Source organism: Ochotona princeps, chromosome 1 (assembly GCF_030435755.1).
Source record: "Ochotona princeps isolate mOchPri1 chromosome 1, mOchPri1.hap1, whole genome shotgun sequence".
Taxonomy (NCBI): Eukaryota; Metazoa; Chordata; class Mammalia; order Lagomorpha; family Ochotonidae; genus Ochotona; species Ochotona princeps.
The window spans coordinates 3,239,697-3,265,034 of NC_080832.1; positions in this window are offsets into that span (position 1 = coordinate 3,239,697).

Sequence of the window (25,338 nt, forward strand, 5' to 3'; positions counted from 1 at the left end):
TCACTCAGCATAATCATCTCTGTTTCCATCAACTCATTTTTCATTAGCTGGATATTTTTCCATTGTGCTCATGTACCATTTTCTTTACCCAGTCATTATTGGAAGGACATCCAGGCTGATCCTGCATGCTTGCTGCTGTGCATTGGGCTGTTAACTCCAGAGAGTGCTGATTTCCCTACCTTGGGCAGTGTCCCACAGTAACTGAGCCATGCGGGTGTTCGATTTTTGCCTACTGAGGAATCTCCTTACTGCTTTCCATGGAAGTTCTATCAGTTTCCTTCCCATCATGGAGTAATAGGATACTCTTTTCTATAAAATCCCACAGGTATGTGCTACCTTTTGCTTTTCAGGTAGTGCACTTTCTACCTGGAGTGAAGTGACAGCTCACTATTTTAGTTGCATTTCATTGATGGCTGGTGATCTTGAGCACCTTCTCATATATTTGTTGGCCAATTCTAGCCCATCCTTCGAAAAATACCTTTTTGGATCTGGCATAATGGCTTGGTAGTTAAATCCTCACCTTGCAAGCTCCAGGACCCCATATGGGCACCAGTTCATATTCCTGCTGTTCCAATTCCCATCCATCTCCCTGCTTCTGGCCTGGGAAAGCAGTGGAGGACAGCCCAAAGCTTTGGGACCCTGCACCCACATGGAAAATCTAGAAGAAACTCGTGGCTCCTGGCTTTGGATCAGCTCAGCACTGGCCATTGCAGCAGCTTGGAGAGTGATCCAATGTATGCAAGATTTGTCTGTCTCTCCTTTTCTCCATAAATCTGACCTGCTTTTCCAATAGAAACAAATAAATCTTTAAAGCAATGCCTTTGGTACTTATATAAACCCATACCTAAGTAGATTCTATCCTTGTATATTCTAGATATCAGTTCTTTTTCAGTGTTAAAATTGCAAATATTTTCTCCCATCTTGTCAATTGCCTATTCATTTTGTTCCTTGTTTTCTTTGCTGTGCAGAAGCTTCTTATGTGGATATATTTGCTCTTTAATGTCTGGGGGTCTGGGTTTTTTAATGCAAGAAATATCTGACTAACATCTTGAAATATTTCTGGGTTTTTTATCCAAGAATTCTCTAGTAAATATCTTGAAACATTTCCCCTACATTTTCCTCTAATAATCTTGTGGTTTCAGAACCAAGTTTAGATTCCATATGGTGGAAGGTAGAAGTCTTGTTTTAAACTTATGTATACAAACCCAATTTGCCCAGCACCATTTGTGATGAAACTATTCTTTATGGAGTGATTTATTTTTATTTTTTTATCAATTTTTATTTGACAGTCTGATATACAGAGAGTAAGAGACAGCGAGGAAGATCTTCTGTCCAGTGACTTCCCAAGCAGCCACAATGGCCAGAGCTGTGCTGATCTGATGCCAGGAGCCTGGAACTTTTGCCAGGACTCCCATATGGGTGCAAGGTCCTAAGGCTTTGGGCTGTTCTCAACAGCTTTCAGAGGCCACAAGTAGGGAGCAGGATGGAAAGTGGGGTTGCTGGGATTAGAACCAGTGCCTATATGGGATTCTAGCATACGCATGGTGAGGACTTTAACCACTAGGCTGCTGTGCTAGGCCCAGGGAGTGATTTTATCTCCTTTGTTAAGCATTAGTTGGCTGTAACTGTGTGGACTCACTCCTGGGTTTCTGTTCTGATTTTGTTCATTCTGTACATTTAAGTGCATGATTGTGTCAGGCTGTGCGGATGGTAGCAGCACTATAGCGTGCCTAGAATCTGCTCTTAGGATCTCTTCAGCTGTGTTTCAAATGTTGATGATTGGTTTAATTATTTTCTCCTATTGCCACTGAATTTAGGACTTATTTCCCATTCTTTAGGAAATATCCCTGGACTCTTGACTGAGATCACACTGAAACCATAAATTGCTTTACACAGTATGGTAAGGCATACTGTGATCACTTTAGTTCCCTTTTTGTTTATGTTCCTATAATTCACTCATCGATGTTTTGTAATCCTCCATGCAGACATGATTCACATGCTTGGTAAAATTTAAGTCCAGCTGTCTAAATATTGCTGTACATATTGTGAAAAGATTTGTTTCTGTACAGCTTCTTAACTAGAATGTTTTTGATATATAAGAATGTTATTGATTCTCATGTTTGGATTTAATAATGTAAAAAATTACCAAATTCTCTTAGAAATTCTAACAATCTTCTAGTGGAGTTCTTTGCATCCGCCAGATAAGGGTTCATGTCATCCACAAACAGGGATGATTTAACTTTGTTCTTGCCAATTTGTATCCATATTATTTCTTTTTCTTGCTTAATAATTTTTACTAAAACTTCCACGTCAGTATGGAATAAAAATCCTAATAATGGACAGACATCCGTGTTTAATTCTGGATCTTATCAGAAAGACTCACAGCTTTTCACTGTCCAATACATAACTGAAGCTTTGTCCTTCTTTACCATCTTGCCTTGAGTTGTATCTCTTCGATATTGACATATTTAAGGTTTGTATCAGGAAAGGATGCTATTTTGTCAAATTGTGTCTCTCCATCTATAAAAAAATCACATGGAACTTACCTCTCATTTGGTTGATGATATATATCACACTGGTTGGTTTTTATATGCTGAATTATCCCTGCATCCTTGGGAAAAATCCTACATGGTCCAGGTGGATCATTTGTTTTCATGAATTGTTAAATTTGACTTGATAGAATTTTGCAGAGGATTTTTACTTCTAAGTTCTTCAGGACTTTGGTCTATAGCTCTCTTTTCTGTGGCTTGTGTTTTTCTCTGGTTTTGGAATGAATATGGACTTCAGAATGAATTTAAAGGCATGCTTATTCTTTCAGTTGTTTGGAACAGTTTATAAAGTAAAACTCGGTTGAGGGTCTGAATTTGCGGCATCGTGAGTAAAACTGACGCCTGCAATGCCAGCATGGTGAACTGCAGCTGGTTTGTGTCCCATCTGCTCCATTTCCCATCCAGCTCCCTGCTAATGGTCTGCGGAAGACAGTGGAAGATGCCCCAGTTTCTTGGGTACTTGCGACCCAAACGGAGACCCAGAAGAATTTCCTGTGCACAGTGGCGTGGCCTAGCAGCTAAAGTCAGGATCCTTAACGCGCCAGGATCCCATATGGGTGCCAGTTCTAATCCTGGCAGCTCCACTTCCCATCCAGCTCCCTGCTTGTTGCCTGGGAAAGCAGTCAAGGATGACCCAAGGCTTTGGGACCCTGCACCCGCAGAGGTTCCTGGTTCTGTTGAGCTCACTTGGGGAGCAAATAATAGGACGGAAGATCTTCCTCTCTGTCTCTCCACCTCTCTGTATATCTGACCTTGTAATAAAATAAATAAATCTTTAAAAAAAAAAAAAGAATTTCCTGAGTCCCAGTGTTGGCCTGGTCCAACCCTAGCCATTGAAGCCAGCAAGGGAGTAATCCAATAGGCAGAAGATCTTCTCTTTTTTTTTTTACATTTTATTATTTTTATTATCATTTTATGATACAGTCCATAGGCTCCTGGCATTTCCATTATCCCAACCCCAATCCCCCTACCCCACCTAATTCCTCTATATCATTACTAAAGTATAGTTCTTCATACACAGTCATATGTCCATCATTGTGGGCATGGACAATGGCAGAGAGTCCAGAATCCTATTGTCGAGATATAGCACACAGTTTCATTGCAAGTCCATCTTTGTCTGGAAGTAGAAGTGCATACTACATTGTATCCTCACATCTGGATATGATAGTCTCCATGTCACAGCTACTCTACATCCCCTTAAATGAAAAGTCATAATACAAAATCAATAATAGAAACAAAAATAGAAATTTACAATGCCATGAAGTTAAATAACATGTTACTAGATATGACAGTCTCCATTACACAGCTACTATACATCCCCTTAAATGAAAAACCACAAAACAAAATCAACATCAGAAGAAAAAAGAAATTAACAACACCATGAAGCTCAATAACATGCTATGTGTCGTTGAGATGAAAATCAAGAACCTTCTTGCAGAAAATGATGCTACTGTATGATCTATGAGTCATTGAATGATTTAATCAGAAGAAAGTATTTTCAAGAGATGAAACTAACAGAAAACAACAAAATCCATGCAATATGGTTGTCGCTGATTTTTGTTAGTGAAGCGTGTCTGTTCTAGACAATAAATAGATGGGTTTTGTTTTTTTAATCCAGTCTACTAATCTATGAGGCTTGGATGAGCTTAAGCCATTTACATTCAGAGTTTAACATGTATGGATGGTACTTTAGTCCTGTCATTTTAGGAATGGGTTGTTCATTGGTTCAGTCTTCTGTTGTCATTTTACTGGGATGTTCTTCCCATTTGCCTTTGGTTTTGGTAGGTACTATTCCTCTTCTCTGTCAAAAGAATATCTTGAAGTATCCTTTGTAGGGCAGGTTTGGAAGAGGCAAATTCTCTTAACTTTTCTTGACTGTGGAAGAATTTTATTTCATTTTCAAAGACAAAAGAAAGCTTTGCTAGATATGTTATCCTAGGCTGGCAATTTTTTTTTCATTTAGAATCTGGAATATGTTCCTCCATTCTCTTCTTGCCTGTAGAGCTTCCTGTGAGAGATCTCCTGTGAGTTTAATTGGCATTCCTTTATATGTCAATTGATTTTTTCATGTGCACATTTAAGGATTTTTTCCTTATGTTCGATTGAAGAGAGCTTGATGATCATGTGTCTTGGTGAAGATCTTATATATGGCCTCTTCATAGTGTCTTTCAATTCTTGAATACTTCTTTTGGCCTAATCCAGCTCTGCTTCCAGCTTTTTGCTTGCTTCCCCCTGATGACAGGAAATGTTTTCCAATTCTGAGATTCTTTCTTCTTCATGCTTCATTCTATTTTGAACACTCTCCATTGTACTTTTACTTTGCTGTACTGTGTTCTTAATTTCTGATATATCAGCCTTGATTTGCTTTATTGTTTCATTAAATTTTTTGAACTCTTGTATGTGTTTCTCATTGTTGATCAGAAGCTTTAAAATGAGTTTTCTGAATACTGTGTGCCCCATTTTCTTGATGTCTTCCTCAGTTAACTATGAGATTGGCATAGAGTTTTGCTCCTTTGCAGCGGAGTTTTCAGTAATATTCATTGTGCCTTTGTCTCTTCTTTTGCTCTTGGTCATTGCACTTCTGGTTAGCAAAGTTTTCTCCTTGGGGCAAGTTTCTAAGCTGTGTCTCCCACAGGTCTACAGTTTGATTTTACTTATTGCAGTTGGTACACACCTTTTTGCTTGCAGCCACTGTGCCACAACCTCCAGCGAGTTCCCAGTTTGGGTTCTTATGTCAGATTTCCACCGTGGTCTCCATAGCCCCAGCTCTTGGCTCACCACTCTCCACCTCCTGTGATACTGTGCTGCACCATTGTCTCTGCGACCTTTCTCCCACTTTCGGTTGGAGCAGGTCCCAGGATTAGGGAGACGCCAGGTGTCCTATATAGCTAGGTTGTTGGTGGCGCTGATCTTCTGGAATCTGTTGGACGTGAGGTCTGGGTGCCACACAGACCTGTTTTGACCGGAACGATGCCACAGTCGGTATTATTTTCCTGTGGGACCAGTGCAATTCGCTGAACTCAGTGAGTTCTTGTGGGCTCAGCACATGCGCAGTTCACTGTTGTCCCCTGCAGTCCTAAAGCTATTGCCACAGTGTACAAAATGGCACCTGACGTACCACTACTAGAGTTCTTGATCTGCTGGCCATCAGGTCTGAGGGCTACCCAGACCTGTCTTGGGTGGAACCTGTAGAATGACGCATTGATACAGTTCACTGAGTCAGAAATTAGCTCACCCCCAGCTCAGCATATGTTCAGTCCTTTCCCTTGCCTTTGCCTCCTTATGCAAAATGGTGACCAATTCAGCTCTAGGGGGCTGACTGGACTGTGAAATCCACCCTGTTCTCGCACTGCCCATCTGGGATCTGCTGTTCTGTTTCTGCTCCTGGTCAAATCAAACGGACCAGCAGGATGGACAGTTCTTTGTCTGGCTTTACCTCCCAAGCTCCCAGTGAAAGTCTCTTCCCACCTGGTTGCTGGTGGAGTTCCGGCTGCTGGTGGAGTTCAGATGTCCTCTCTACTTCATCCTGATTAAGTGTTTTTCTGTCCATTTAAATGTGTCCTTACCCTATTCCACCATCTTGATTCTCCCCGAAGATCTTCTTTCTCTCTTTCTCTGTAGATGTCTAAAATTAATAAACAAAACCTTAGAATTAAAAAAAAAATGTTTGGTAGAATTCAGCAGTTAAGCCTTGCACTCCTGGTCTTTTCTTTGTGGGAAGGCTATTCATTACTGGTTCAACCTCTCTGCTGTTTATTGGTCTCTTCAGATTTTCTGACTTTTTGCTGGAAATAAATTATGCATGTCTAGAAATGAATCAATTTCTTTCAGATCTTCAATTTTTTTGAAAAATAGCTATCTGTAGTAATTCCCATTGATTCTTGTGAAACTTTCAAATATCTCCTTTTTCTTTTCTGATTTTATTAGTTTGGATCACCGTTCCTCATTGTTGTTTTGTGGGCCAATAGTTTATCTGCATTGTTTATTAAAAAAAAACAGCTATTCCTATTACTAACCTTTTGTACTTTCTCCATTCCTGTTTGGCTTGTTTCTTTTTATTAATTTGCTTGTACTAATTGGGGTTTTGTTGGTTCTTTTTCTACACCCTTGAGATGTATTATTAGGTCATTTATTTGATACATTTCCCTTGCACCTACTGTTACCAACTTTCCTCTGAACACTGCTTTGTGGTAGACCATACGTTTTAAAATGTTATGTTTTCCTTTACAATCGCTTTAAGGAATTGTTTTTATTGATCTTTGGCTTTTTGTGTGACGCGTTATTCATTCAGGAACATGTTATCCAGTTTCCATGTTCATTTGTTTTCTAAAATTTTCCTCATTGTCTCAACTTCAGGCTTTTCTCCAGTATGGTTAGAAAAAATAATATGATCTCCTTTTCCTGAAATGTGCTAACACGTGTTCTATTGTCTAGCATCTGGGTTATCCTAGAAAAATTTCCATGTATTATGCACAGAATGTGTACCTTGCCATTGAAGAATGAAATGTTATATATGCTAGGATAATTTGGTATATATCTTAAGTCAGTTCTCTTATTCGTTGAATTTCTGTCTAGTTTATCTGCCCCCTGATGAAAATGTGGTGTGGTGGGTTCCCACATTTACTATATTGGAGCTTAGTTTTTCTTAATCTTCATTGTAGACTGAGAGATATACTTAAACAATATTATAAAATGTATTGTTGAAGCATTGGGTGCATGTCAATTTACTATAGTTACCCCTTCTTGTTGAATTGATCCCATAATGAGCGTCTTTGTCTCATCTGACAGTTTTTGTCTTGAATTCGATTATATCTGATGTGAATAAAGCTAGTTCCATTCACTTTTGATTTCCATTTGCATGGACTATATGCTTTTATCCTTTCACTTTCGTTCTGTGTGTCTTTATCAATGAGATGCATTTAATATTCTTGTGTGCTTTTTATTCATTTAGCCAATGTGTATCTTTTTTGTGTGTGTCTGTATCTTCTAATTGGGGAAAATAGTACCTTTACTTTAAAGACTAGCATTAATTGATTGATTGCTTTGTCCTGATATCTTCCCATAAATATTCTAATTATTTATTTTAACCTCATTTGTCTTATAATAACGATTTTTCTGACTTCATTTTCTCTCATGATGCTAATAACTGTCTGTTTCTGAACTTAGTGCATTCTTAAGTATCTGTGGTGAAACTGGATGGGAAGTGACAAATTATTTCAATTTTTCTTATCTTGGAAGGTTTTTTATTTCATCTTTAATTATGAATGAGATCTTGGCCTAGTACGAGAGATTTGCTCACTAAAATATTCTGCTTTGGCAGTGCCTTATTTTCTTTTAAATTTGGGCTGCAGCTCTGCATTCTCTCCTGGCCGATAAGGATTCTGTTGAGAAATCTTCTGTCACTCTAACGAGAGTTCTTTGGGATTGATCTGGCATTCCCCTCCTGCACAATTCGCAATATTCTCTTCATGTTGTACTTTTGAAAGTCTGACTATGATACGTCATGCTGAGGATCTTCTCTGATCACCCGTGTTTGGGATTCTGTGCACTTCTTGCAGTTGGATCTCCCTATCATTCTCCAAAGTGGGAAGTTCTCTGCTATTACTTTACTTGGCAGTTTTTCTAAGACATTTCATTTCTCTCATACTTTAGCAACGCCAAAGACATCGTTAGTTGTTTGATGTACACCATACACCCCACTGTTTCTTGTCTTTCAGGTTTTTTCCTCATTTTTGCTTGCCAAGACCTTTCTGAAGACCTACTCTAAATTGTGTATTTTCTTCTTCTGCCTTACCAAGTACACTGTTAAGGCTTTCTGTTGTATTTTCCAGTATTTCTCTTCAGATAGATAGATGTAGATACGGACATAGACATAGATGTATGTATAGAAACAAACATGCACACACACTTTCCTAGATCTCCCATTCTTGTCATGTACTCATTTCCTAATTTTACTTAATTGTTTCTCTGTGGTTTTGAGTAACTGTGCAATGATTCTTTTGAACTCTTAGATACAGTTCATCCATCTCCCCGTCATCACAGTTCAATATTAGTGTTATTGCTTTCCTTGTTCATGATTCTTGTGATTCTGCATTGACTTTTGTACAACTAGAAATCTGTTGTTTCTATCTATTCTGAAGAAACTGCTTCCGAATTGAACATGTGGTGAAACGCCTAGTTGCTAAACTTTTGAGCTCCAAGTTTGTGTGTGGTGGGTAGAACAGAGAGCTCTGGCCATCCTTTGTGTATGGGATTAAAGGTCCCAGCGTGATGGATAGAATGGCCGGATGCCTCTGGCTTCAGACAATCAGTGGCACAAATGCCAGAGTCAGATGGCACGTCCACAGCCCCAGGATTTCTCTGTGCTAGTGTAAACTTGCTGATGCCCCTTTCAGAGTGAGCTCTCAATGAGAAGCATACCTCTCCTCCCTGCATGACCACCAGGTGTGTGCTCTATCCAGAACATTGACCCTGGAATGTACCCCCTGACCACACTGCAAGATTCAGCCCAAGTATGCGCTAAGCTTCCCGTCAGGTCAGGCAGGGACACAGCAATGCAATCCCAAGCTGTGCTTTCTTTAGCCTTGTGGCGCCTTAGGATGGAGAGGGTCTGCTCTGCTCCTGGCAAATTCCCAGCTCTGGCGGTGGTGGATCCTGGTAGCAGCTGGAGTTCCTGAGTTGCCATGGATTAGAGCAGAGTTCAACAACAACTCTTCCACAGCAAACAGAATCAGGTGTTTTTATGGGGCAGGAGGAGGTGTTAGGAGGGAAGATGCTGCTTTCCTTTACAGAGCAGAGTGGTGCCTCAGATTCCTGTTGGTTCCCTTCAAGTCTGCAGACTTGAAATTAGTGCAGACAGTGGAATTCTTCTGTTACAGCTGCCAGTGGTTGGTGATGCCAGCTTCTCCCTGCTTTTCTTGATAACATGGTGTTTCGTAGCTGAGTGTTGATGACAAGGATGCAGAGCTGTCCAGAGCACAGCGAGTGGCAGTATGCCTATCTTCTCTTCTCTCTGCCCCATGGAGCCTCTCAATGTTCCTCTTTTCCGGGGAGCATGGTCCTTCCTCTGCTTTTCGGGTATCCTTGTTGCTGAGGTCAAGGCAGATTTTCACTATGCAACTACCGTCAACATATTTTCATGAACCAAGGAACATTACGTCTGCTGTTCTGTTTTGATAGCTGGAGATTCTGGTAGTCGTTTGACACTTCTTTCCAGAAAAGGAGATGATGAGACGGTTCTCTTTGTTGTTGAATATATTGTGGTACATCAAGTAGTCTGTGGAAAAATAGAATTAAAATAAGCTTATTTTTGTGTGAAATAAGTTGGAAGCACATATAGTTTTTTCAATATAGAAATTTTCATGAAATTTTGAAGATCTTGTGTTTATTGCAACTATATACTCAGATGCTGGGAAAAAAACACTGGTTTATTTGTAGCAAGTCTTGCAAAAGGAATGTGAGTATATTCCACCTTGATCTCTTTCAAATTGGTTTTGTCTATGCAAAGTCACTGTATTCATTTAGGGTCAGTTTATCAAATTCAGCAAACTGTAACAACAAACCAGGTTGGAATTTCAACATGAACTGTGCTGATTCCAGATCAATGTCAGGGAGAATAACTATTTAATAACATGAAACTCCAGGAAGCTCCAGTGGAACATACCAGGGTGGAATTCTGTCCCCAGTCATGAAGGACAAGGTCTTCTTGTAAAGACAGCTCTGTGTCAAGGCGTGGAACAACACTGGAGTCTTAAATGTGAGACAGGTCAAAGAGGTATAGTGCCATGAGAAGGCAAGGATTGTATGATGGCTTGTGATGCAGTGCATTAAGTACAGACTTGCGAAGCCCAGATCTATAGCTTGTATCAGAATGACAGCTTGAGTCCCAGCTGATTCAGCTTCCTGATGCTTTACCTGAGAGTCCCACGGTCTTGTATTTTGAAACCCAGGTGCGCAACACCTGATGGATTTATTTGGTTCCCAGCTTTGGCCTTGTCCAAACCTCATGACTGTAGCCAAGTTGAGACTGAAGAGTGGATGGAATATATCTCTGTTTCTGTGTTACTATGCCTTTCAAATAAATAAATCTTTTTTTAAAATGCCCCATAGGGGCCAGAGTGGTAGCAGAGCTGGTAAAGCCATTGCCTAGAGTTCCTAGCATCCCGTTGGAGCACCAGTTCCCATTCTGCTTACTACGCTGCCAGTCTAGCTCCCTGCTAATGCACCTGTGAATGCAATGATGGATGACCAAGTGCTTTGGACCCTGTACTCATCCTGTCTCCTTTGTACTTACTTAACTCTAGCCATTGCCCATCTGAGGAATGAAACAATGAACAGAACATCTCCCTTCCTCTGTTTCTCTTTATGTCTCTGTCTCTCTCTCGCCATCAAGTAAGTACATAAATCTTTTAAAAACACCCTGGAATTCATAAGTTTCTAGCCTTAACAGCAGTTCTTGGTGGCTTTGCATTCTGGTGTTTCAGGCTCGAGAACAGAGAATAAGTAAAAATATATTGCCACATATTGAGGCGTTATCACTCAATTCCTTCAGATTTTCTTGATAAAAACTCAGACACAGGTATCTTTAAAAAGTTGGAGGAAATAAAAGCAATTTTTTAAATTGCCCAAGTGTTAAAATTTTGTACCAAAATAAATTTTACACAAGAATATTTACTTTTAGTTCTGTTGTTCATTAAGTTAATTAATGTTTGAATTATCTTCCTACTTCTTAAATTTATCTTCCTACTTCTGAAGATGTTAAGATATGGTTGTCAGTATCTCTGTTGGTTTTATGAGGTTGTAGAATCGCAAAGTTCATCGGTGTAGCATGTAGAAATTGCTCCTCCATTGTTATAATTAAGGCAAAATGATCGATACAGGGACTATAGTGTGTATGCTATATTCAACCCTAACATTTTTTCACATAACAAGGCATCATATAAAATATTAGAAATATTCCCCCTGTTGGTTAACATATTTATATAAATAATTACACCACGTGCCCCTCCTGAGTGTCCTTCACAAGTCTAGTAACAAGCAAACCTACCGATAGCCATTGATTGTGCTTCCTTTCATAAATAATGGAAAGGAAATGAAGCAAAAAAAATATAGAAAGTTTGGAAAGAGTTAGAGGAGTGCACCGTTGGGGACCACTTTAATTAGCATAGGGTGAGGGTAGGGAGGTATTAAGACTTTCCTGATGGAAAGTTTTGAAGCAGGAGCAAGAATGCTCCAGTGAACCTTGGGAACACAAGAATATGCATCATGGCCAGAGAAGGAATAGCAGATGAACATGCTCTGAGGCTGATCTGGAACGGCCGGGCAGCAAGGGCATGAAGTCATCTGAATGATAGTGACAGACACGTGTGTTAGAGACACACCAGCCACAAAGGCTAGAACTTGGGTAATGCTTCAGATAACCGAATCAAAAAGGGAGGACATGCCAGAAAAACTGATGGGAAGTAAGGCAGCCATTGGCCAGTGTAATGAAGGCAAAGGATGAATAAGAGGTAGAAAATGGATTAGAGATTTTCAGCAGCAGAGACTGTGCAGGAGGAAGGATTGATAAGGGGGAGCAGTCCAGGACATCTTGTTGTAGAATTGACTGGAAGTTAGTTTAGTCCCTGGAAGCTGGAGCTATTTTTTCAGGAAAGATTATGAATCTATTCTCTGTTGTATTTATCTTGTAGCACAGATGAAAGACTCATTTTTCAGTTGCACAGAAAGGAAGGGGACATACAAGTTACACCCTTTTTTTTAAAATGTTTACTGGCAATTCAGATTTACAGAGAGAAGGAGAGACTGAGAGAAAGATCTTTAATCTGCTGGTTCACTGTCCAAGTAGCCACAAAGATTGGCACTGAGCTGATGTGAAGCCAGGAGCCTCCTCCAGATATCCCATGTGGGTTAAGGGTCCCAAGGTATTGGGCCATTCTCCACTGCCTTACCAGACAACAAGAGAACTGGCAGGGAAGAGGAGCAGCTAGGACACTAACCGGTACCCGTATGGGATCTCAGGCATGCAACGCAAGGACTTTAGCCACTAGGCTACCACGCCAGGCCCATGAGATATACTCATGAAAGAGATAGGGACTGGTCACAAAATTTAAGAATAATCACCCTAAATTTGGTAATTGAAACTTGATAATTCATAATTGGCAATTTAGGTACGAGGAGTGAGTGAAGGCAGGAACACGAAGAACTCAGTACTGAGCCCTGTAACAGAGACGGCAGGAGTAACGCCGCCCAATACTGAGCCCTGTAACAGAGACGGCAGGAGTAATGCCGCCCAATACTGAGCCCTGTAACAGAGATGGCAGGAGTAACGCCGCCCAGAAATACAGGCTCCTGGAATCCAAGCACTTCCAGAAGGAAGCAACTGAGTGTTGGCTGTTGTTGAGGGTTAAAAGTTGTCCTATGGACTTCACATCAGGGCCATTGGTTAATGTGTCCATTACATCCTTTGTGAGTCTGTAGTCAGAGAAAGTAAAGTTCAAGGTGAGTGGATGGTAGAGCTCTGGAGACAGCCAGTGTAGACAAGCATCTCAGTACATGCGGCTGTTGAAAGAATGGGGTGAGAGGTGCACACAGCTAACAAAAGAAGGATTAGCATCAGGTTATCTCATGTGGCCTTTATTTCTTTTCTCTTTTTCTTCTTGATATATAGTGGGTTTTTTCCCCGTATTTTAAGTCCCAAGACTTATTTATAGGTTCATTTATTTGCAGGAGAGAGAGATGCAGAGTTGGGAGGGGAGGAGAGAAAGGGACAGAGCGGAGTGGACATGGAAAGCCAGGGCAGGAGATGACAGAGAGGCAGTGAAGGAGGGAGGAAAACAGCCAGTACTTCACTCCTCCAAATGCCTGCAGTACCCAGCGCTGTGTTGATGCTAAACTAGCAGTCATAAAGTCAATCCAAGTCTCCCAGATGCATCAGGAAGCCAATCACTTGAGTAACCACCACTGACTCTGGCAGGTGCATTGGCAAGAAGCTGTAATCAGGAGCTGGAGAGGAGGATGTATCTGAGCACCCTCATACAGATTGCAGGTAAAACAAGCACCCCTAAGCTGGAGAGATTCAAGTATATTCAAATGTTCATAAGAAAGAGGAGGCAGCGAGAGAAAATCTGAGTTGAAAACACTGGAAAATAGTGAGTTCAGATATGAAAGACCAGTTCTGGGTTGACTGGGTCTGTCATAGAATCTGACATCTCAAAACCAGTTATCAAAATGGGAGAAAAATGGAACAAAATCACCCATAGCCTCCTTCATGGCCAAAATAATTTTCTTCTAATTTAGTTATTCCAATTCATGAAAACTGAATTTTGTTTAAATTAGAATACTCGTAAGAGAGCAAAGTGTTTGGTTTCCGAGCTCACACCATTTCTCCCAGGGAGACATGTGCACTGAGCAACTGGATCTTCCACTTTGCCCTCCCCCAACCCCCACCTGGTATACACATTCCTGAGCTTGATGGAGCACATTCAGGACCAACGAGGCCAGTAGATTCCTGATAAATATTGTGAGCTTTATTAGGCGCTATTTTTTATTTCAGGACTTAATTAACCCATGAGTTAAGAGTATATGTCATTTATCTTGTGTCCAAAAGGAATCTGGCTCAGTTTGTGATGCCAACACTTTCATGAGTAATCACCTTTTGCTTTACTGCTACTCTCACCTGGTCTTCAGAATTCTTTGGCATAGTGGCAAGACAAGAACACATTCCTCTTTCTTGCAGTCATTGAAGGCATGCTGACCCACAGGCACCTACATCAGTTGGCAGCAGGACAGTTTCTGAGGAGGAATCATGCTCTGCTCTTCTCCTCCTGCCCCCGCTGAGCCAGTCCATGACTGTTGCAGCCTATCAGCTTTTTATGTTTTAGGTCCCAAAGTAAAAGGAACACAAAGCTATCTGTTTGAGACTCTTTGATGGACAACTTCCAAACATCATCACCAGCACGTTAAAGACGAAAGCAGCAGTCAATTTAGGCTCGCCATTGCCAGGCATAGCGATGTGAACTGACAGAATCCCTGTGGACTAGAGCCTCATTCCCAACTGCCTTGGTCCCCAGGAGATAGAGGGGGGGTGAGGAAAGGAATCCACAGTGTGAAGGGAGAGACATTTTAGTTCCACTTAGCAGCTCAGAGAGAAAATTTTCACTTTTTTTTCCCCAGGAAGAAAGGACAGTCCTCATTGCTTAGAGGGAGTGTCAGAAAAGGCTGGAAGATATTTGTAGAAGTGTCCAAATAAGCAATATGCATGAACAGTAACAATGTCAAAACCAGCACCCAATCCCTCAAACACGTGTTGCCGCTCTGCCTCCTTCCACAATCTGTAGACGTCATGGGAGCGTGCCGGCCAAACAGGGGTGCTTGGTGCTTCCCCTTGGAAGCGCTCAGCATAGGAGATAATTATGATAATGTACACAACAGCTATTTCTCCTGCTAGTGTTCCTTTTCATCAGTCTCCCTATTGTTTTTCCTAACAATGTACTAGGTAGTAATAGGAGGTCTCAATTCTCTCTCTGTTTTTAATATCATTAAAGTTCATCGAACCACATTTTATTATGGGAATGTATATGGATACGCAGAGCATAATCAGGTTGGAGACTAGAGCTGAAATTGATTGGAGACAGTTCTTTCACACTTACTTCAATTTATGATTGCTCAGATACAGATGGATAGTGAAAAGGGTTTAATTTCTGTTTTTGTTGTTTGCACATTCTTTATAATGTAAGCATTAATTGAACATGCCCGGTATTGAGACAGAGCAATCAAGTGCCTCCATTTTTCATAAATGAAGGTCACAGGTCAATCTTGAGCAAGTTCCAAACAATCTAGTTATAGAAATGTATTTCTATTTGATCAAATGCAATCTGAAAGACCAGAGATCTGGAAAATCAGCACTGGGAGAACAATGTAGCCCCAGGCGTTGGAAGGCACCTTCTGAAAGGTCAGCCCAAAACATCTGCTCTTGTTTCCTTGGAATATAGCTTTAGCCTCTTTGTGTTTCTAGAACATTCTTTCATTTTGCTTACTGCCACCACTCATCTCCAAGGACACATGTAGACTTTTGAACTTGGGGATGAGTGTTAGTTACCATTTAGAGAAGGGAGAGATACTAACACACATCCACAGGGCGTTCTCATCCTTCAGTGCACATGTAATTATTAAGGACTTGAGATGCACTGTACACTACGTGAAGCCAGATTTTATATCTTTCTTGATTCAAAATATGAGCAGAAAGAAAATTTTAGAAAAGATCAGGGTCAGATCAATTTGTAGTTTGGCTACAGAAGTCAATGAAATGAAAGTAAAAGGCATGAATCAAAAATTGAAGAAATACTACTAAGCAAAACAAAATGTAACTTACAGTTAGCAACCATGTTCTCATTTGACCTTTGAACCTAATTTATGATAGTTAGGTGAAGAACCCATGTTCAGAACAAGAACTCCCCACTAGCAATGATCCCAAAATGAAAGCACTGCTCTCTGTGGAAAGTCCTAGTTAAATTATGTGCTTGGGAGAATGGAAGTCTCTTTTGTCCATTTTCCTTCCATAAGAAATAAGTAGGAAAAAGGCAGATGTAGTGAGGAGGGCAGGTGTTCTGCAATACCTGAAGCCTTCAATTAGATGGAGGAGTAGGGGCCTTTCACCAAAGAAGATCTGCCCTTCCCCTGTGTGTACCATCCACATAGAAAACAAAATGTCTTATATTTAGTTATGAGTGAAAAGACATTGTGTAGCATCATTCTCTCACATGAGTTTTTATAATATTTTCTTAAGTTCTTGCAATTTTGAGAGAAATGATAAAACAGCACAAACAAGAGAAAACACAAATATATTTATTGTTAAGAGATCAAGAAGGAAAGAGTCAAAGATCCTGAAAGTGCAGGTGGGAGAAGGAGCCATAGCGTGTGCCGGATGAGCATAGCTGCCCATCAGCCTTACACCAAGGAGAATCAGTGATGTTCTTGAGACCAAGAAAACTTTACACGCAGCCCTTACACCAGGGAAAATAGGTGCAGAAACACCATGCACAACACCTGTGAACATTCTAGGTGGAAAAAAAGCTTGCTGTGACTCTAATGTTCACACACACACACACACACACACACACCATGGAAGCAAAGAAAAGAAAGAAATGGATGAGAATAATTATAAAGAATTGTTCCGGGGATGAGATAGAATAAGGGAGGGGTGGGAACATAGCAGAGAAACAGAAGGTGAAGCAAAAGTGACATTGGAAGTGAAGAGGGAATCTGGAAACATGACAGAAGGACCAGGAGCAGAGAGGAGGTGAACAAAGAGGAGGTGACCTTGGAACATGGTGGGGGGAATGGAGGGATAACATATAGAGGCAGATGGGCCGAAGGCTCAGAGAAAGACACAAGTGCAGGTTCCACCTAAGACAGGTCTGGGTAGACCTAAGACCTGATGGCCAGCAGATCAGGAACTCTGCTAGTGGTTCGTTAAGTGCCATTTTGTACACTGTGGCAAAAGCTTTAGGACGGAAGGAAACAACAGCAAAATGCGCATGTACTGAGCTCGCAGGAACTCACTGGGTTCCGTGGATTGCACTGGTCCCACAGGAAAATAATACTGTCTGTAGCATCGTACCAGTCAAAACAGGTCTGTGTGGCACCCAGACCTCACGTCCAACAGATTCCAGAAGATCAGCGCCACCAACAACCTAGCTATATAGGACACTTGGTGTCTCCCTAATCCTGGGACCTGCTCCAACCAGAAGTGGAAGAAAGGTTGTACAGACAATGGTACAGCCTCAGTACAGTATCACAGGAGGTGGAGATTGGTAAGCCAAGAACTCGGGCTGTGGAGACCACGGTGGAAATCTAACATAAGAACCCAGACCTGGAACTCGCTGCAGGTTGTGGCACAAGTGGCTGCAAATAAAGAGTTGTGTACCAACTGCAATAAGTAAAATCAAACTGTAGACCTGGGGGTGACACAGCTTAGAAACTTGCCCCAAGGAGAAGACTCTGCCAACCAGAAGTGCAACGACCAAGAGTAAAAGAGGAGACAAAGGCACAATGAATATTACTGAAAACTCCGCTGCAAAGGAGCAAAACTTTTTGCAACCTCAGAGTTAACAGAGAAAATGAGGAACACAGAACTCAGAAAACTCATTTTAAAGCTTCTGATCAACAATGAGAAACACATACAAGAGTTCAAAAAATTTAAGGAATACTTTACACAAGCAACAGCAGCAATAAAGCAAATCAAGGCTGATATATCAGAAATTAAGAACACAGTACAGCAAAGTAAAAGTACAATGGAGAGTGTTCAAAATAGAATGAAGCATGAAGAAGAAAGAATCTCAGAATAGGAAAACATTTCCTGTCATCAGGGGGAAGCAAGCAAAAAGCTGGAAGCAGAGTTGGATCAGGCCAAAAAAAGTATTCAAGAATTGAAAGACACTATGAAGAGGCCAAATATAAGAGTTATGGGAGTCCCAGAAGGTGCAGAAAGAAAAGCTGAGTTTCCAAATGTATTTAATGAAATAATAAAGGAAAATTTCCCTAATCTGGAGAAAGAATTGGGAAACAAGATCCAGGAGGGGCACAAAACACCCAACAGACCTGAACAAAAGTGATCTTTACCAAGACACATGATCATCAAGCTCTTTTCAATCGAACATAAGCAAAAGATCCTTAAATGTGCACGTGAAAAAAATCAATTGACATATAAAGGAATGCCAATTAAACTCACAGGAGGTCTCTCACAGGAAACTCTACAGGCAAGAAGAGAATGGAGGGACATATTCCAGATTCTAAAAGAAAAAAAAAATTGCCAGCCTAGGATAACATATCCAGCAAAGCTTTCTTTTGTCTTTGAAAATGAAATAAAATTCTTCCACAGTCAAGAAAAGTTAAGAGAATTTGCCTCTTCCAAACCTGCCCTACAAAGGATACTTCAAGATGTTCTTTTGACAGAGAAGAGGAATAGCACCTACCAAAACCAAAGGCAAATGGGAAGAACATCCCAGTAAAATGACAACAGAAGACTGAACCAATGAACAACCCATTCCTAAAATGACAGGACCAAATACCACCCATACATATTAACCCTGAATAAATGGCTTAAGCTCATCCAAGTGTCATGGATTAGTAGACTGGATTAAAAAAACAAAACCCATCTATTTATTGTCTAGAACAGACACGCTTCACTAACAAAAATCAGCGACAACCATATTGCATGGATTTTGTTGTTTTCTGTTAGTTTCACCTCTTGAAAATACTTTCTTCTGATTAAATCATTCAATGACTCATAGATCATACAGTAGCATCATTTTCTGCAAGAAGATTCTTGCTTTTCATCTCAACAACACATAGCATGTTATTGAGCTTCATGGTGTTGTTAATTTCTTTTTTCTTCTGATGTTGATTTTGTTTTGTGGTTTTTCATTTAAGGAGATGTATAGTAGCTATGTAATGGAGACTGTCATATCTAGTAACATGTTATTTAACTTCATGGTGTTGTAAATTTCTATTTTTGTTTCTATTATTGATTTTGTATTATGACTTTTCATTTAAGGGGATGTAGAGTAGCTGTGACATGGAGACTATCATATCCAGATGTGAGGATACAATGTAGTATGCACTTCTACTTCCAGACAAAGATGGACTTGCAATGAAACTGTGTGCTATATCTTGACAATAGGATTCTGGACTCTCTGCCATTGTCCATGCCTGCAATGATGGAAATATGACTGTGTATGAAGAACTATACTTTAGTAATGACATAGAGGAATTAGGTGGGGTAGGGGGATTGGGGTTGGAATAATGGAAATACCAGGAGCCTATGGAACTATATCATAAAATGATAATAGTAATAAATTGTAAAATGTGAAAAAAATGCAATTGTTTTCATAAAAATAATAAAGAACTGTTCCAAGGAAGCCATCTGGATGTGTCTGAAGGTGCCATGCATGTGCCCACAGGCAGCCTGTGCCCTATAGGCAGTGCGAATTGCATGGATGGTTGATGCAACATAGGACTGCACAGTCCAGCCACAAAACATTTTCTTACCCTGAAGGGAAAACAGAAAAGAACCTAGATGAAAAACGGTACATGTGAGTGTCAGAACAGGGTGACATATTTAGAAAGTTAAATGTCTTACATCGTTCTTTTAATGTTCTTCTGATGGTTGAGAGAGAGTAACCACAGAGAACAGGCTTAGTATTCTTATGAAGAAGATAAACAACTGAAGGGACCACTGGGAGGCCTCCTCCTGGATGTTTCTTACCAATTTAGTGACAGTCGCAATGGGAAATATTTGCCTTTCCAGCCTATAAACTTGTTCAAATTATCATTCACTTTCTTTTAAGCCATCAGGTTCACAGAAGAAAAAATGATGATTATCAGTCAAAGTCAGAAATGTGTCTTTCTAACACATATGACCTTTTAATTTATTTTGAATGAGTTTCTGCAATGACTTCCCTTGGAGGCGGATGTTTACAGAAGTCTTTTCAACTCATAGTGCAGTGGAGAAATATCATAAGAAAAAATGCAAATAGCATTCCATCCAAAAGTCCGACTTACCAAATTTCTACATCACACTGCCCAAATATATAAAAATAAAAAAATGTGACTCATATTCCCAGCCAGTTCAGAGATTTATAAACCATATTCTACAGGCCAGCCCCTGATCTGTGTTTGTAAAGTGTTGATTATGGCATAGTCATGTATATGAACCTACATGTAGGCTGCATTTTGACTACAATGGCAAGCTAGAATAATGATGGGGTTGCCTTACAACTTGTAAGGTTAGACTATCCTCACTCAACCCTTTAGAACCCAAATGTGCTGAATCGGTAACATACATAGGTATCCTGCCTGGTTAGATGGGAGTTGTACAGGATTTCTGATTTTCCTTTTCGCTGAGTGGCTCTTTAATTAAGAAACATGGAGGAACAATATCCGCTAAGGATCTCTGCCGGTACACCACTCATATATTCTATTTACCTTCTCAACATTTGTGGCCTGGGGAAGCAGTCGAGGATGGCCTAAAGTGTTGGGACCCTGCACCCACGTGGGAGACCCAGAAGAGCTCCTGGTTACTGGCTTCAGATAGGCTCAGCTCCAGCTGTTGCGGCCGGTTGCGGAGTGAACCATGGGATAGATCTTCCTTTCTGTCTCTCCTCCTCTCTGCATATCCGCCTTTCCAATAAAATTAAATAAATCTTAAAAACAACACTTTTTTGAAAGTGATATCTCTGTTCTTTCTTTTCTGCTTAAAATTTGTCTTAACAGAATCAGTTTCATGCATTTGAGATAAACAGTTTGAAGAGCAAAATGAGACTTCATAACCTGCCGTCTCTAACTCACTCCCCCAGCTTCCATCCTTCCTCCTTCATCTTTGATTCTTTTCCAGTTGTCACAATTTTATAATATTTTTATGGTCACAAAACTGTCCCTCCAATAAATAGACAACTCATTAAATAATAATTAGAAAAACCATGGTTCATGAAGATTACAGACAAGGGCTATAAAAATAACCAAATCTAAAATGCTAATTGCACTCATGTACATTATGCATTTTTGTACTCTGTTAGTTACCAAAAATCAGGGAAACATATGACATTTGTCTCCTCAAAACTACTATTTCACTAAGTGTAACGGTTTTCAGTGACACCAAAGTAAAGAAGGTGGCATGGGGGCACAGCCATGGCCAATGAAAGGACAGTCTTGTCAGTACTCGGGATCTACTAGAGGAGGAGAGAATAGCAACTGCTGAGCGGCAAGCTAAAGCCACAACCAGACGGCTGGGTCAGTCCTGCATGCCTACCGCTGGAGGAACACCACCTAGGACATACCCCGCCCCCCGCCCCCACCAGACTTCCTGAGGTGACAGCAAAAGACCACCTTCGTCAGCTGGCATCGATGTAATCTGACAGCAAAGAATGCTACACGCTTCTTACCCCACCTCCCCAACGATCGTAAGTGGGAAGGCAGAGGCATCTTTCTAACCCCTAACTCCCCACATCCCAATCAGTGGTCCACATGGGCCTACAATCCCTTACCTTTGTTATAAGCATTAACATTAATGCTTAAAACATACTGTGAATAGTCTGACTTTGGAGGGAAACCAAGGTTCTGTTTAAACCCTGGAAGAGACAGTTTTGCTCAGTGTGCCGTATTGACTGGAGAACCCACTCCCTTCTCCCTACCAGTCTCCCTCCCAATCTCTTGGTCCCTAGGTGTCTCCTTCTAAGTACGCTAGTCTTATCTAGTTTCCAGTGTTCTCAGAGTGGTGCCTGCCCTACTAAATATCATCTCCCCAGCCAGAGTGTCTGTGCAGAGTCGGTGGAACCTAGTGGCAGCGACATCTCCACAGTTCGTGGCTCACCCCCGTCCAGTAAGCACCAAGAGATGGAGGCTAGCAGAGATTGTGTGCTGGCATGTGCTGCTGTAGGATAGAGCATGAGGGGCCCTGGAGGGGAGAGAGAGGAGAAAAAGGTACCATTTATCCTTCAAGTCAAGGGCCGACCACATGGCTGAGTCTGCATGCCAGTGTTCTTCCCCATGCCTGCACCCACAGCAGCGATCAAAACCTCCTCTTCCAATAGAGATGCTTGGCTCAGAGCTCTGTGGCTCCTTCCCCTGCCATGGGGCCTTAGCTGGAGCTGTCCAGTCCTGAGACGTGTACCATAAGGTTTCCTCACAGAGATGACACCAAGGCAGTCACGTTCAGGCAATGAATACTAGTGCTGTTCACAGTTGACGTCAAAAAGAAGGGTTTAAGTACTTAGACCGTCCGTTCGGCTTTTTTCCAATGAAAGAGGGAAATGAAGGCCTTTGAGGAACTCCTCTCTCTCTCTCTACTTCTTTGCTATTCTATCAGCTTACTATTGGTGGATTTCTGCAGACCTTGAGAAGCATGGTTGAAGTACCATTCTTCACTTTTTTTTGTTCATGAACTTTTGAAAAGTCTTCTTAAAATGTGGAATTTCAATACACATGAATGCACATCCAGGAAACGAGAGGCAGAACACGGGTGATGACTTCAAGCAAAACCAGTATTTTCAGTGTCCTAAAAGTGATGCCCCAATGATACCAGTAGTTCAAAAGGAACAAAAAAATGAGATGTGCAATGCATAGAACATTTTAACATTGCCGCAGAGAGCTCATCTTTCAAACCATCTGTTTTTCAATGAGTTGTGGATACCAGTTATAACGGCTTCAATTGAATTCTAAATGGAGAAGCCTAAGTTAATTAACTAGATCCTTTGAAACTGTCTGAAAACTATTATTTTCTTGCAATTGTCCCTTGCCCAAAAAATACAGGAAAAAATCAGATATTGAAGCTGTGATGAAGTGTGTGCCATCTGAATTTTCTCATTAGTGCCTGCATTTCCTTTGAGGAGGAAGGAGGGAGAATGGACTATTGTTTCATGCTCTCTTATGCAGTGAGAAGGCCTCATCTGTTTGAGATACTGGATTCAAGGTTTCATTTCCAGTGTATTTGAATTTCCCAGAATATAATCAGTTATACACAGCTACAGAAACTAGAACTTTGATCTGTTTTTATAAATATTTATCTTTTTCCATATTTATTTTATTTTTTGAAAGACAGAGTTCCAGAGAGAGTGAGAGCCAGAGACAAGGAGATCTCCCAACAACTTGTTCACTTCCAAATTTTCCATGTGGGAGATAGGAGCCCATGTGCTTAGGCCAGGCTCTGCTGCCTTCTCAGACAATTAACAAGGAGATGCGGTTAGGACTGCAACCACCGCTCATGAAGGACACCAGCAAAGTAAGTGGTTGCTTTGTCTGCATCACACTAGGCTTATTCCTCTCATAGGCGTTTAAGTAGAGCATAGTAAGATGTTCAAAGACTACACAGCACAACTCTAGAGGTAAAATAGAAATAATAGAGCTACAGCAAAGTTTAAAAGCCTTTAGTCTCCTTCAATAAATGGTGTTAAACTCCAAAGAGGAAAAAGAATACTTACTTTCAGTGTTTTTCAAAGCTAAAATAGTCTAAATACTGTTTAATGTGCCATTTAATTTTTCCCTAAATTTAATGAAACAAAAACTGTTCCGCTTTTATAAGCAAAATATAGACGGACTGTATCAGCTGACGTTTTTTAAAAAGTTGATATCTGTTTTATGATTAAACATATTTTGACTTGATTGAATTAACAAGCGATTAAAATGACATGCTATCTAAAGTGTAGACTTTGTAATATAGGTGATGGACTTTGAAATATGGTTAATTCTAGATTTCTCCATCCAGCTCCATGCTTATGGCCTGAAAAAGCAGTGGAGGATGGCCCAAAGCCTTGGGACCCTGCACCTGTGTGGGAGACCCAGAAGAAGCTCCTGGCTCCTGGCTTTGGATCGGCTCAGCAGCAGCCACTTACTTGGGTAGGGAACCAGTGGATGATCTTTCTCTCTGTCGCTCCTTCTCTGTGTAAATCTGCCTTTCCCATAAAAATAAACCTTTAAAAGAATAAAAAATAAAATAGTGCTATTTTTAGATATCTCAAAAGCTCTAGAATAAAAATAAAGGGATCTTCCTGAAACTATTAACCTGTACAACCAGAAGAACTGACTTCAGGAGGTAGGATGGAAACACGTGAGTCATCCCTGAAATTGCAAAGGAGTAAAAGCATCAACCATCCTTAGAAGGAGCAGAAAAGCGACATAATTTACATCACAAGTTAGGAGCTCTGATTCCCATTGTACTCCATGGAAACGTAAGACCCAGTGGGCTCAAGCACTTCAAAACTTAGGAGTGAATTTGTGAGTTAAGGGTCGATTTTTTTGAGAACAAGGGTTACCAGAGGAAGCAAATGCTGTAGCAGTGAAGATCCCGCTTGGGAGGTCATATCCATGTCAAAGTGCCTGGAGTCCAGGCCTGGTTTTATCCAAGTGCAACTTCCTAGAGACCATGTGTGATGATCAAAGAATGTGGGTTCCCGGCACCCCTGTGAGAGAACCAGAGGGAATTCCAGACTCCCATCTTAAAGTTCACAGGGGAACCAGGGGCTGGCGTTTCTGTGCTTTTCAAACAATAAATAAGCAGATCGTTTTAAAAACTGTAAATGCTTTCCATTACAAACTTTAAAATAAGAAAATGCTTCTTAAATCACAGTGGTTAGGGGGAAATCTGTTAGAATATGGGTGTTAAAGTGTAAGGAAAAAAGGTCAAGTTAATGATAAAACAAAGTTCTTCAAAATGACAGCACCTCTACCTTCAGAAGAAAGGTCAGGAACCTGTCCCCTGATGCTCAAATCTCCCATTAACTCAAGTCTTACATTCTGGGTCTTTTTATCATTTTTTTAAAACAATTTTCCGTAATACAGCTCCTTGGGCTCAGGAACTTTCCCTCCCACCCTCCTGCACTCCCCTTGCTGCACGACTGCTTTCCACTGTCTTGTAACCACAGTCTAGTCCCTCAGCCACACTCACAAGTCCATCATTTTGCTATTCTAATGTATCCTGACATTGTAGATGCAGAGAATCAGCTCAGCTCCAACACGTACAGTCACTTGGGGAGTGGATCAACAGATGGAAGACCTTCACTCTCTCTCCTCCTTTCTATAGATCTGACTTTCCAATAAAAGTAAATAAAATCTTTAAAGAAAACTCCAGCATTCTAGGTTGAAGCTATACTTCACGGTTTCATTGGCATTCCTCCTTTATTCACAAGTAGATGCGTGCTGTGATGTGTGCCCTCTTCATGTCATCCTTGCTTCCAGTACAGATCCTCTAGATGAACACGTGTGTGTACATGCCAGCCTATGTACTGGCAGTCTTGTTTGT